The sequence below is a fragment of the Pinus tabuliformis genome, chromosome X (assembly GCF_031772625.1).
Source record: "Pinus tabuliformis cultivar Carrire ecotype Pingquan chromosome X, CPIR1, whole genome shotgun sequence".
NCBI lineage: Eukaryota > Viridiplantae > Streptophyta > Pinopsida > Pinales > Pinaceae > Pinus > Pinus tabuliformis.
In genome coordinates this window covers 1665219918-1665232176 of record NC_142308.1, presented here as the reverse complement: position 1 = coordinate 1665232176, position 12259 = coordinate 1665219918, and positions in this window count along the sequence as shown.

Sequence of the window (12259 nt, the reverse complement as noted above, 5' to 3'; positions counted from 1 at the left end):
AATTGTGACAGATCAGGGAAGCCAATTTACATCTAAATTGATGGAGAAGCTGATGGAGGAATACAAGATCAAGCACAGAACATCTACTCCATACCATCCGCAATCAAATGGTCAAGTGGAATCTACCAATAAAGTTCTTGAAGGCATTATCACCAAGACTATTCATCTTCATAGAAGAGATTGGGCGGAAAGGCTTCCTGAAGCCTTATGGGCCTATAGAACTACATGGAGGAACACAACAGGACATTCTCCCTATGAACTTGTTTATGGGAAGGAAGTCCTGCTCCCCATTGAGTTCCAAATCAAGACCTTCAAGATGGCAGTTCAATTGGGGATGAGCCTCTCAGAAGCCCAAAAACACAGAATGGACCAGCTAAATGAGCTGGATGAAATAAGACAAGATGCAATTCTAAGGACCGATCTAGTTCAGCACCAAAGAACTAAATGGCATGATCGACACATCAAAGAAAGAAAGTTTCAGAAAGGAGATTGGGCACTATTGTTTGATTCCAAGTTTAAGGACTTCAAAGGAAAATTTCAAACTCATTGGCTTGGGCCATATGAGATTGATGAAGTCTTTAAAAATGGAGCAGTTCGAGTGAAGACCATTGACGAGCTTCAGACTCCTCTCATTGTGAATGGCCATAGATTGAAAGTCTACCACAAGCCACTCTCAAGGGAGGAATTTGTTAAAATTTTCCAAGAAGATTCTGCAATGAGGCTGGTGGAGAAGAATTCTTCTCCTCCATCAGCCTAGTTTTTGTTCCTTTCAGTCGAAAAAAAAAAAGAAAAAAAAAGAAAAAAAAAAAGAAAACAAAAATCTCTTGTATAAGCCTGAAAACCAATCTTGGATTGGCGGTCTTATGCAGAAAATATGAAGTGAAAATCAGGGTCACCTGACACTTTATATTTTCCAAAAAAAAAAATAAAATAAAAAAAAATCTCATCCATCTCATCCATCTCATCATTCTCATTCCATTTCATTTTCTTCCAGTCCATTCATTTCATCTCATTTTCACCAAATAAAGTCCCTCTCAGGACTATTCCATTCAGTCAAGTTGTTTTAATCCTCTTTGTGCAGGCAGAAAAGTGTTGCTGCAATTTCCACAGCTAGGAGCCAATTCCGCAGCTGATATCAAGATTCCGCAGCTAATACACTCTGTTCCTGCAACAAAAACAAACTCTGTTTCAAAAAGAAAAATCTGCAGTCAAAAGCACCAGCATCATTAAAGAGCAAGAACACATGGCATATACAAAGGCAGCAATAAATCAAAGGTTAGCATCATAAGTAGCAAAGGGATCAAAATGCAAATACATGAAGGTATGTTCTAAATTTCTAACTAACAGTTATATCATTTATGTATGGTTTTCGGATTATGGTAGGAGGCACGTAATGTAATGATTGACAAGACCTCCGTCCACTCCTCATCCATTATGCTGCGTAATCCACCTCACCATCTCCCTAACGGTTCCTAATTGCTGTTGATTTGAACTCAATACGGCCTGCTCTCTCTCATTAATCCTTCGTAACAGAGTGACGTGTACTGTTGTACCACGGCTCTCCAATTAATCATTCCGCAGCCAGGTGTGCACAGTCACCCGACGTCCATGGGATTCGGCCGTTTCATTTTTTTTTAATACCCTTCTACGCATGCATAACCCCATTTCCGTTGCCGTTCACTCCCTCGATTCCATCGATTTCACTCTCGTTTCATCCACTCTGTTTCACCGTGAGCATATCCGTCCCATTTTCCTCACCTCTCCACTGAAAAACCCTGACCACCAGTCTCGTAATTGCATCACTGCTGAGCGTTCTGTTGTAGCCGTAATACCCATTGCTGAGCACTGTTTTTCCCGTGTAACTCTCTCCAGTACGCAAACAGCGCTGTCAGAGCAGCAAGAGAGCTGGTAACCGAAATGGGCAAGTTATTAAGAGCAGAGCCGGAAGGTTCTAAGTTTCTAGACGGTTACCCACAAACGAAGAATGCCCTGCAGAAGGCCAAGTGGTTAAAATTTATTCAGAAGTTCAAAGGATATCACAAGGAAGTTACCAAGGCCTTTGCTCGGTCGTTTGATGGAAAAAAAAACATTGTGGAGATTGGAGACCTACAATTCACTGTCACAGAGAGCAGCTTGGCTCAAGCAACTGCTTTGCCTCGTACTGGGGAACGTTGGTTCAAAAATCGAGCTGTTGAAGGCCAAGAGTGGAAGAACATATTGAAAAATCCAGGTATGGACACCACTATCTTCACCAAAGGAATACCTGTAAGTGTCATTAAAAAGGAATGGACTGCCTTACTTTTGCTAGTTCAGAAATTTTTAACATGTGAAGGCAGATTTGGTATAATGTATGTTTATCATACAAAGATAATGATGCATTTTATGGGTGAACATACCATCAATCTTCCCTATTTCTTGCTAGCTAGTCTAAGAAAAATGAGTGCCACTGTTCAGAAACACGTGGGAAACATTGAGCCCCACCTATATCACCATGGACTCATTAAAATCTTGATTGAGGAGCAGTTAAAACTTAGAAAGGATACATGGGAGAAATTCCTTGTTAGAAATCATTTTCAAGAGGCAGCAGAAGCCTCTAGTAGCTCTCCTAGAGTGCCAAAAAGAAGTAGAAGAAAAGGGAAAGAAATGGTTACCCAAGAAGAGACTGCTGCCCAAGAAACTGCTGTAGAAGTTGAAAAAACTGCCCAAGAAATTGTTGCAGAAACTCTTCAAGAAATTGTCCAAGAAACTGCCCAAGAAACTGTTCAAAAGGAAAAGAAAAAGGGAAGCAGAACAAAAAGACAAAAGGGGGACAAAGGGAAAGCAATTTTACAAGAGTCATACCCTTCACCTGAACCTTCAAGTGAAGAAGATACCCAAACATTAGCTCATAGGCTTGCTCAGCTTCATGAAACTGCCATCTTCAAAAAGAAACAAAAGCAAAAACAGCAAGATCCAAAGAGTACTAGCCTGCAAGTAAGAAGAAGCAGTAGACTTATAGGGAAGAAGAGTGTGACTAAAGAAAAACAGTCCCATTTCATTGATTTGGGCACACCTGAGAAGACTCCATTGCAGCCAGATATTGAGCTAAGTCCTCCAAGAGAGGAAAGTCCTTTCCAGCAAGAGAGAGAAAGCAGTTTTCAAGGATATGAATTTAAGCCAAGACAAACACCTGACATTGACCCTGTCCAGCAAGAAGCATATGATTATCTGGAAATATTAGAGCAATCTGTTGCTGGCCCTAGTACTGTCTTGCCCCTTGAACAACAGGTTCAATCACTGAAGCAAGAAGTATTTGAGCTAGAGGTACTAAATCGCCACATCAAACAGGAAAACGAAAAATTGAAGGAACAGAGCAATGTGGACAAAATGGTCCACGATAACACTATGCTTCATTTGGGTCTTTGGCAAAGAAAGAACAGGAAATTGAAGAGGAAATGCAAGAAATTAACCAGGGCCTTGATCAACTTGAAATTCAGGTGCTTGGTTAAGAGACCAAGAATAAATGTGGCAACAGGAAGGAAAAGGAGAAGGTTGGATGTCTTGGCAGAGGCATCCGAACATGTGAACTGAAAGATTATGACAAAATTTTGGTTGCATGAGGACATGCAACACCCTCGCAGTGGGGGTATGTTGAGCCTCAACCTTGCACTCATTTACCTGTCCTCCCAACAGCTTTTCCCTATTCACTTCTCTCTTCTGACATCATTTCCTCCATCAACTTGTTCAATTCATTGCATTATATGTCTTTTTAACATGATTTGTTGACTGTGCTAATGATTGACTGTTTGTTTAGAATTTTGGTACATGTTCAGCAATTCCGCAGCTGTTTTGCAATTCCGCAGCTACTCAGCAATTCCGCAGCTGTTCAGAGATTCCGCAGCCTTTTTGTTGTTTGCTATACTCCACGTGTCTTCTCAAGGAATGGGCCACATGGGCACGTTGGTATGGATGCATACATGGTTCGTGTGCTATTGGTTGGGCCAAATCAGTCACGTAGACCCTCGGCCAACGCAGGAGTACCCACGGTCAAACAGTTAAGTTGCAGACGGTGGCACGGCTCTGCGTGAGCAACTGAGACACGGAACCACAGTTGGCACTTCCTCCACGCCACGAAGACAGCAAGGGACAGGATCTAACCATAGATTTACTCCCCATGATGACCGTTTCCTTCAAACGTGCACGGAGTGGCCTGCATGTTGCTGCGTAGTTAATTAGTTAAGCCTATAGCTGCTTAGTTTACGCAGAGGACAGTTTTGTCCCTGTGCCTATAAATAAAGCGTTTGCCAACGCTTAGAGATTAGCTTTTTTTTATTGTAATTGCCGTAATCATCTTGGTTGTAAAACTCTGTTTTAAAGACTGCTGTTACAGCACTTTTTCATTGTATTTTTGACATGCTGAATTAATAGAAGAAGACTGTTTCTGCTCATCTCTGCGTAGCTGATCTTTAGCTGGTTGAGTGGATGGAGGGCCCCCATCTACCACAACCTCTGTACAGTAGCATTTAACTTTATTTTCCTTCTTTTCTTTGTTTTCATTTTCACATGTACAATAATGTATAGTTTGATTTCTGCAGTTTTTCATTTCTTTGAACATGTATAATAATGTACAGTTTGATTTCATGCCTTTACATTTCCAACACTTTTCAGAACTGATCAGTTTGTTTATGCAGGTGTGTTAGGAGCCCGAAATAGTGTTTTTTTATTTCTTTTATCACTGATGGTATTTGAAGTTGTCTTGTCTTAGCTGCTGATTTTTATCTTGCTTACTTAGTTTCATTGCTAGGTACTTTATCAAGTTTTTGGCAAGTTGCTTACTAACCTTTTGATGGTCTTCTCATCATAATTGACTAACCTTTATTGGACCAAGATATCATTGAGTGGCAGCTTGGTTTGATTAGCTTTTTGACTCATATTACTGATTCCTTCTTAACTGTTTTTCACATGAACAATTTCAGCTAGAGGCAGAGTGTTAAGAAAGAATGAAGTGTTATGATTTGTCATTTAAGTTCTGCAGTTAAAATAATGTTTTTCACTTTCCATTGAGTTAACATAGATGCTATTTTGTTCTTATCAGCAGCATAGATAGTGGACTAGTGCCATTAGTCACTTTGTTTAATGCTTTGCTTTCATTTTCATTGCAAGTCACTTTTCAAGCTTTCTCTTTAAAAAAGTTCTAGAAGCATTTAAAAACCACCATATGCACACACAAGCACTCATTTGTTTATAAATCCATCACTCCATCTTAGGAAGCTAATCAACCACAAACATCATCTAAAAACGACAAAAAGAACTATGAAAGGTTGCTTAAGTACATACTGTACATCTCACTTCATCAGCTTACGAGCCCCGGGTTGACAATTAATGACAGCAATTTAGACCACACTTAATTGACCAAACAGGGATTTTGTCATACATATCACGAATATGTAATCTACAGGTGTAAACAACATATTTAAGCATAGGGGCCTAATACTTATCTGAGAATTGCTATGAAGCATTGTTCCCTTATATCATTTGTTGCATTATCATCTATTAGGTTATAGATACATTGTTCATTCATTTACAAGTCAAACATGATGAGAGTGATACATAGACACTATCATAAAAAACATATACATAACTAGAATAACAACAACATAAATACTAAGGAAATCATAACCATATGATTCACATATAAACCAATATAATACTCATATAAATACAAGGAGAAATAACCTCATATTGATGATGCAAAATCCAAACTCGGGATGGGACTACCACGTTCCACCTGACCATAGAATGACTGAGCCAAATCTCTCTTCAGCCATTCACCCCCATGCCATATTCTAAGCATGAATGTGGGACTAAAACCAAAAGAACCAACCAGGGAATCCTGAGGCTAAACCACCTCACCCTCATCAATAGAAACTAGGCTTTACCGTAATCCATCCTGGATCACTAGGTCAACACAATAAACATGTAATAATAGGCTTTACCATTATCTCCACCATATCACTAGGCTAAACAAGCATGGATGCCACCGGATTTCTCCACCTACACCGTGAGGAATTTTCCTGTCTCCTAGTCTCTCAAGCTTTACTATAATCCACACCGGATCACTAGGCCCTAAATGGAGACCCACTCTCTAGGATTTATCGCATATCCCAACCAAAGATTACTAGGCCCAATGGAGAGAAATCCACCTCTTGGATTTACCATATATCCTGCCATTTACAGGCAAGGATTACTAGGCTCACTGAGGCAACACAATCCTGGCTTTACTGCAACCCACATTCTGACTCAGGGGTTGCTGGGCTAGTGGCTTTTCTGTGATCCATAGTCTGGTTGAGGGACCACTAGGCCATGCGTTATATCATTCAGAGATCCACCTCACTTAGCCTCGAATCCATTCCGTAATCCAACTCAACCAAAACATGAGAACCCCATCACACCATGGCTATCCAGAAATGGAAAGGGTAGGTTGAAAACACTGTCACACCTGGAAAAACACAATAACAGCAAAAGAACCACATGCATACCATGCATGCCAAATCTAGCAAGGAAAATACACATGCAAATCGATACCTGCATAGAATATTGTTGTAGCTGCTTGATCCTGCTCTTTCTTGCTTGCTCCTTCCTTCTTCTTTCCTTGTTTGTCTTTCTTGATCCAATGCCAAAATGCTCCAAGAAAACTCAAAGCATCCAAGAGTGAGAGAGAGAGAGAGAGAGAGAGAATAATGAGAGAGTTCCAAAACTGAACTGACAAAAGGTTACAAACTGATCCTCATAAACATTTTTATCGATTAGGCCTCTATTTTCTCCATTTTCCATTATTTTCCTTCATTTTCCTCCTCACATGCAACCTATGACCTTTCCCCTTCCTTTTCTCCTAATTTCCATTATTTTCATAAATAAAAGTGCCAAAAATGTCATTTTTCCTTTCCAAAGCCTTAGCCATTGCCTTTGCCAATTTCCTTAGCCATTAATAAGCCAAATGAACACCCACTAGGATGTTTTTCCCAACATTCAGCTTGGAATAAGTGTCCCATCAACTGTGGTTATTGTTTTTGCCTTTATTAACTTTTATTATATGGAATTTTCACTAGGGCTATTATAGATATATCCTCGTGGTCGAATACAAGTAGATGGATTGGGTGGGATTGAGGTTAGCTACCCCATCATCTCTACTCAATTTGCGCAGAGTTGGAATTTATCCTCTCGATCTGCGCTCATGTTCATTTTTAAGATTTAGATGCTCGTGGGTGGGAGAAGGTAGATTAAAAGTTAAGGAGGCTATAAGTCGATCCTTTTCCTATATGGATTCCCCCCAAACATATATACATATATATATATAGATATATATATATATATATATATATATATATATATATATATATATATATATACATATATATATATAGATATATATATATAGTTGAGTATCTGGAGTTCTGATTGCCTCCCTAAAATTAACATATTTTGTTGGGTACCAATGCATAAAAAAATATTGACAGTAGAAAGTTTGGCCAAAAAGCCAAATAGTAGGCCAATCAAGATGTGAATTATGCAAGAATGACCAGGAACCAATCAACCACCTCTTCCTTTTTTGCCCCTTCACCAAGCTGGTTTGGGATAGTGTTCTTTAAAGACTAAGTGGAAAAGTAAGGATTCCAAGTGATACTCAAGAACTTCTTGGGTCTTTGGACGACTACTGCATAGGTTCCATGAGAGGTAAACCTCTCTTCAAAAGGATATGGCTTTCCCTTCCTAAATATGTGAGTTGAAAAATTTGGTTGACTAGGAATAGACAAAACTTCCAAGGGGAGGAACCAAAATTTAGGAAAATTGTTGGGCTTGCAATGGTTGGCATGAAGGAAACTTTCATCTCCAAAGCTTTAAATCTCAAATCAATTCAAGCCTTGGATCTAGATGAGAATGCATGATGGATATCTCTAGGAATTTTGGTAAGTACTCCTTCATCCTCTTCTCCTCCATCCAACTGGCAACTCAAACTCTCATAAGTTAAATTTGATAAAATGGACATCAAAACAAAATCATCATATGTTGTGGTTTCATGGCATAGTAAAAATAATCCAGGGATGGAGGGAGTATGGGGGTGATCTATTACCCCTAGGATCAATGGAAATACCCCTTCTCCTAGGGTTTAGGAATCACCATGAACAACAAAGCATAATCCTATGTGCTTCTACAAGGTCCCTCTTTGTCTACAAAGAGAAACATTCAATATCTCATTATTAATGGTGACTTTGCCATTCTTTTGTGCCACCTCATCAATGGTTCTCTTCCTACTGACATCAAACTCCAAGCTATTGTAAAAAGAATCTATCATATGCTAGGGATATTTCACTCCAAAATCATTTATCCATGTCCATAGGCATAACAAGAAGGCATACCTCCTCGCTAATGAGGGATCCATATAGCAAAAGGAAACCTTAAAGTGGATGGGTTCTAAGCTTAACCCCAGTTCCTTAAGCGTGCCTGCAAACCGTATTTTGTGTCATATTTTAGTTGGTCTTTTTTGAAGATCTACAATCTAGCATTTTTAGAACACTGTAACGCACATGTGCCTACTCCATGGCGTATTTTTGGATCACAATTTAGAATTTTATTGCTTACTACAATGTTGATCAGTATGGACCAACACGAAATACTTGTGAAGGTTATACAGTTGTGTCCCCTAGCACAAATTTTACAAAATATAAATATATTTTTAATTCAGATTTTGAAAGAAAAAAAACACTAGTTGTTTGGAGATATCTCTCACTACAGTGAGACGTTTCTTCCCTATTTTTATAGGTGGGTCACACCACTATAGATAAAAGAAAATTAACAGTGGAATAGTCCATTAAAAGACTCAATTTGCAAGTAAAAAGTAAAGGAAGGAACATGTTAAAACTACAAACTTAACAAACCAAAAACAGGGAAGCAACGACACTCTTTAGATTATGAAAAGGCTTTAGCCTTCATATATGCACCTAGGGAGGATGTTTGAGCTTGTGAGTTCTCATACTCCCACTGGGAGGGTTCATTTTTGTTGAATGTTATTGTCATTGATGTCAAAGTCAATCATTGGTGATCAACATAAAGAGTGCATCCTCTTTGGAAGAAGTGAAGGAAAGAAGGAAAGTCTTGACATGAATGCTTTGACTTGAACACTTCTAATATATGTAAATAAATGACAATAATTGGAAGCAACAATGGACGAGATGCCTCACACTCGTTGAGGTAAATGAATTGGAAAAGTAATGAATTTGCAAGCAAGACTCTCTCAGGGTGATAACACTCGTCGTGTCATTTCCAGTGGTAGGTGGCACGTCACATGGTTCCTCTGTTATGCTCTTGACCTGCAAGAAATTCCAGAATACTAGAAATGCAAAGAAATATAACCCATAACACATAATAAAATGAGAAAAACAACAAGTATTTTATTATTCAGAAATATATTCAATGTTCACTTGCCTCTTCGAGGGGGCAACCTCCAGTAGAGCAGAGCTCGATTATAAATAAGACTCGATGATCTTTCCCTTACTAACTATGACTATTTCTAGCTAAATGACCTCCAACAACCTAACGACTAGTGGTCCTTTGCATAACATGGGTTAACCACTTTATTTATTAATTATGGCCCATTTTCAACTAAATGTGGTCCCTTTATTAAATGCGGCTCAACCACTTACAATTATGAATATGGGCTTTATTGACTCTCTAACTAACTATGACTATGACTCGGCCCATTGGGCTTATTACATAAATAAAGGGGTTAGGGTTGGACCCTAACATTCCCTCCCCCATCAAAAGAAGCATTGTCCTCAAGGTTGAAGCTGAGGAGACTGCTAAAGAATAGTGGTTGGTTCCCAGGTCGCATCTTCTAGAGAGGTGTCTTTCCACTTGACGAGGACTTCCTTGATCGTGCGGTCGTGGAGATGTCTTTCACGGGTATCAAGGGCTTGTCCTGGTTGGAGACAGAGTGAGCCTTCCTCATCCAATTTGGGTAGATTGGTTTGAATTCTGCAATTGTTCCCCACCACTTTCTTGAGGCATGATACATGGAAGACTAGATGGATTTTTGAAGTTGGTGGCAAGACCAGTTTGTAGGCGACTGCTCCAATGCACTGAAGTATTTGATATGGTCCACAGAATTTTGGTGCTAGTTTCTGGCAACCCTTTTCTTTGAGAGATGTTTGCTTATATGGTTGCAGTCGCAATAATACCTTATCCCCTTCTTGAAATGTGCGCTTGGAACGATGTTGGTCTGTTTGTTGCTTCATTCAATTCTGAGCTTGACGTAGATTATCTTTGAGATGAGCTATCATGGCAGCACGGTTCTGTAGGAGTTGATTAATTGCCTGCACCTTAGAACTTCCTGGGATATAAGAAATAGGTGAAGGTGGGAGTTGGCCATACACTACCTCGTATGGAGTCATCTTGGTGGCTTCATGATAGTTAGTATTATATCGCCATTCAGCTAAAGGTAGCCACTGTACCCATTGATGTTTCATTTCTGAAGTGAAGCACCTTAGATATGTCTCCAAACATTTGTTGACTGCTTCTGTTTGACCATCGATTTGGGGATGATAGGCAATACTTAGTTGGAGTTGTGTGCCTTGTAGCTAGAAAAGTTCTTGCCAAAATTTGTTGGTGAAAGTGGGGTCGCGATTAGACACAATGGAAGTCGGCATGCCATGCACTTTGAAGATATGGTCCATGAAAGATTGAGCCACCAGAGTGGTGGTAAATGGGTGGGGTAGAGTGCAAAAATGAGCATATTTAGAAAGTCTATCCACAACCACCATGACGATGGATTTGTTTCCCGACTTTGGGAGACCAGTGATGAAATCCATGGAAACATCCGTCCAGACAGAGGCAGGGAGTGGCAATGGCTGTAAGGTTTCTAGTAACTTGACAGTTTCTCCTTTGTTACGTTGACACACATCAAATTCAACTACAAAAGTAAGAATGCCATTTTTCATGCCAGTCCAAAAGAAAGAACGACAAGCGCGAGAATAAGTCTTTTGAAAGCTTGAATGCCCTGCGGTTGGAGATGAGTGCAACTCTTCCAAAATGTGGGTTTTGAGGGTGGATGTCGGTGATATAACTACTCGTTCCTTGTAGCAAAGAATATCATCCTTCCAAGAGTAGTCAACTAATGAATTGGGATCTTCTCTCAAGTTATTAATAAGTTGGGAGAGAGGGGGGTGTGAGAACCATTCCTTGTGGGATTCTTCAATCCAATCTGGTATGGGAAGAGAGATTGATAACAGGGTGCTTTCCTCCTCAAATTGGCGCAATAAATCATAAACTGCTACATTGTCACACCCTTTATTGTAAATTATCTCATAATCATATCTCATCATTTTGGCCAACCATTTATTTTTTTGTGGTGATGATAGACGTTGCTCCAAACAAAATATTAGGCTTTGATGGTCCATGCGGATTTGGAAACATCACCCCAACAAGTATGGTCGCCAGGTGTCTACTGCATGTAAGATGGACATCATTTATTTCTCATAGGTAGATTGACCCATATGTTTTCCACTTAGTTGTTGGCTGGTGAAGGCCAATGGTTGACCTTCCTGCATTAATACAACACTAATACTAGTACCAGAAGCATCACATTCAATCACAAAAGATTTCGTGAAGTTTGGTAGGGCCAATATGGGATTAGAGCACATGGCCTATTTGATAGCCACGGACGCCTGCTGAGCTACATGAGTCGAGAGAAATGAATTTTTCTTGAGAAGATTGGTGAGGGGTCTAGCAATGCGACCATAATTGTAGAAAAAATTGCGATAGTAGCCCGTGAGACCCAAGAATCCCCTCAAACTCTTCAAGGTTTTTGGTTGGGCCCAATCTTGCACTACCTGTATCTTTTTGGGATCAACCCTCACTCCTTCACGACCCACAATGTGTCCCAAATACTCGAATTCTTCCATGCCAAAAGAGCACTTGGACAATTTGAAAAATAATTTGTGATTCTGGAGCAGTTGCAAGATCAGGTCTACATGCTGAAGATGTTCATCCCAGGTTAGTTTGTAGATGAGAATGTCATCAAAGAAGACGAGGAAAATTTTTCGGAGATATGGTTTCAACAGGTGGTTCATGAGGCTTTTAAAAGTAGATGGATCATTACAGAGACCAAATGTCATGACCAAGAATTCATAATGGCCTTCATGAGTTCAGAAGGCAATCTTGGGAATGTCTACTTCCTTCATGCGTATTTGGCGATAGCCAGAGCGAAGATCTAGCTTGGTAAAGA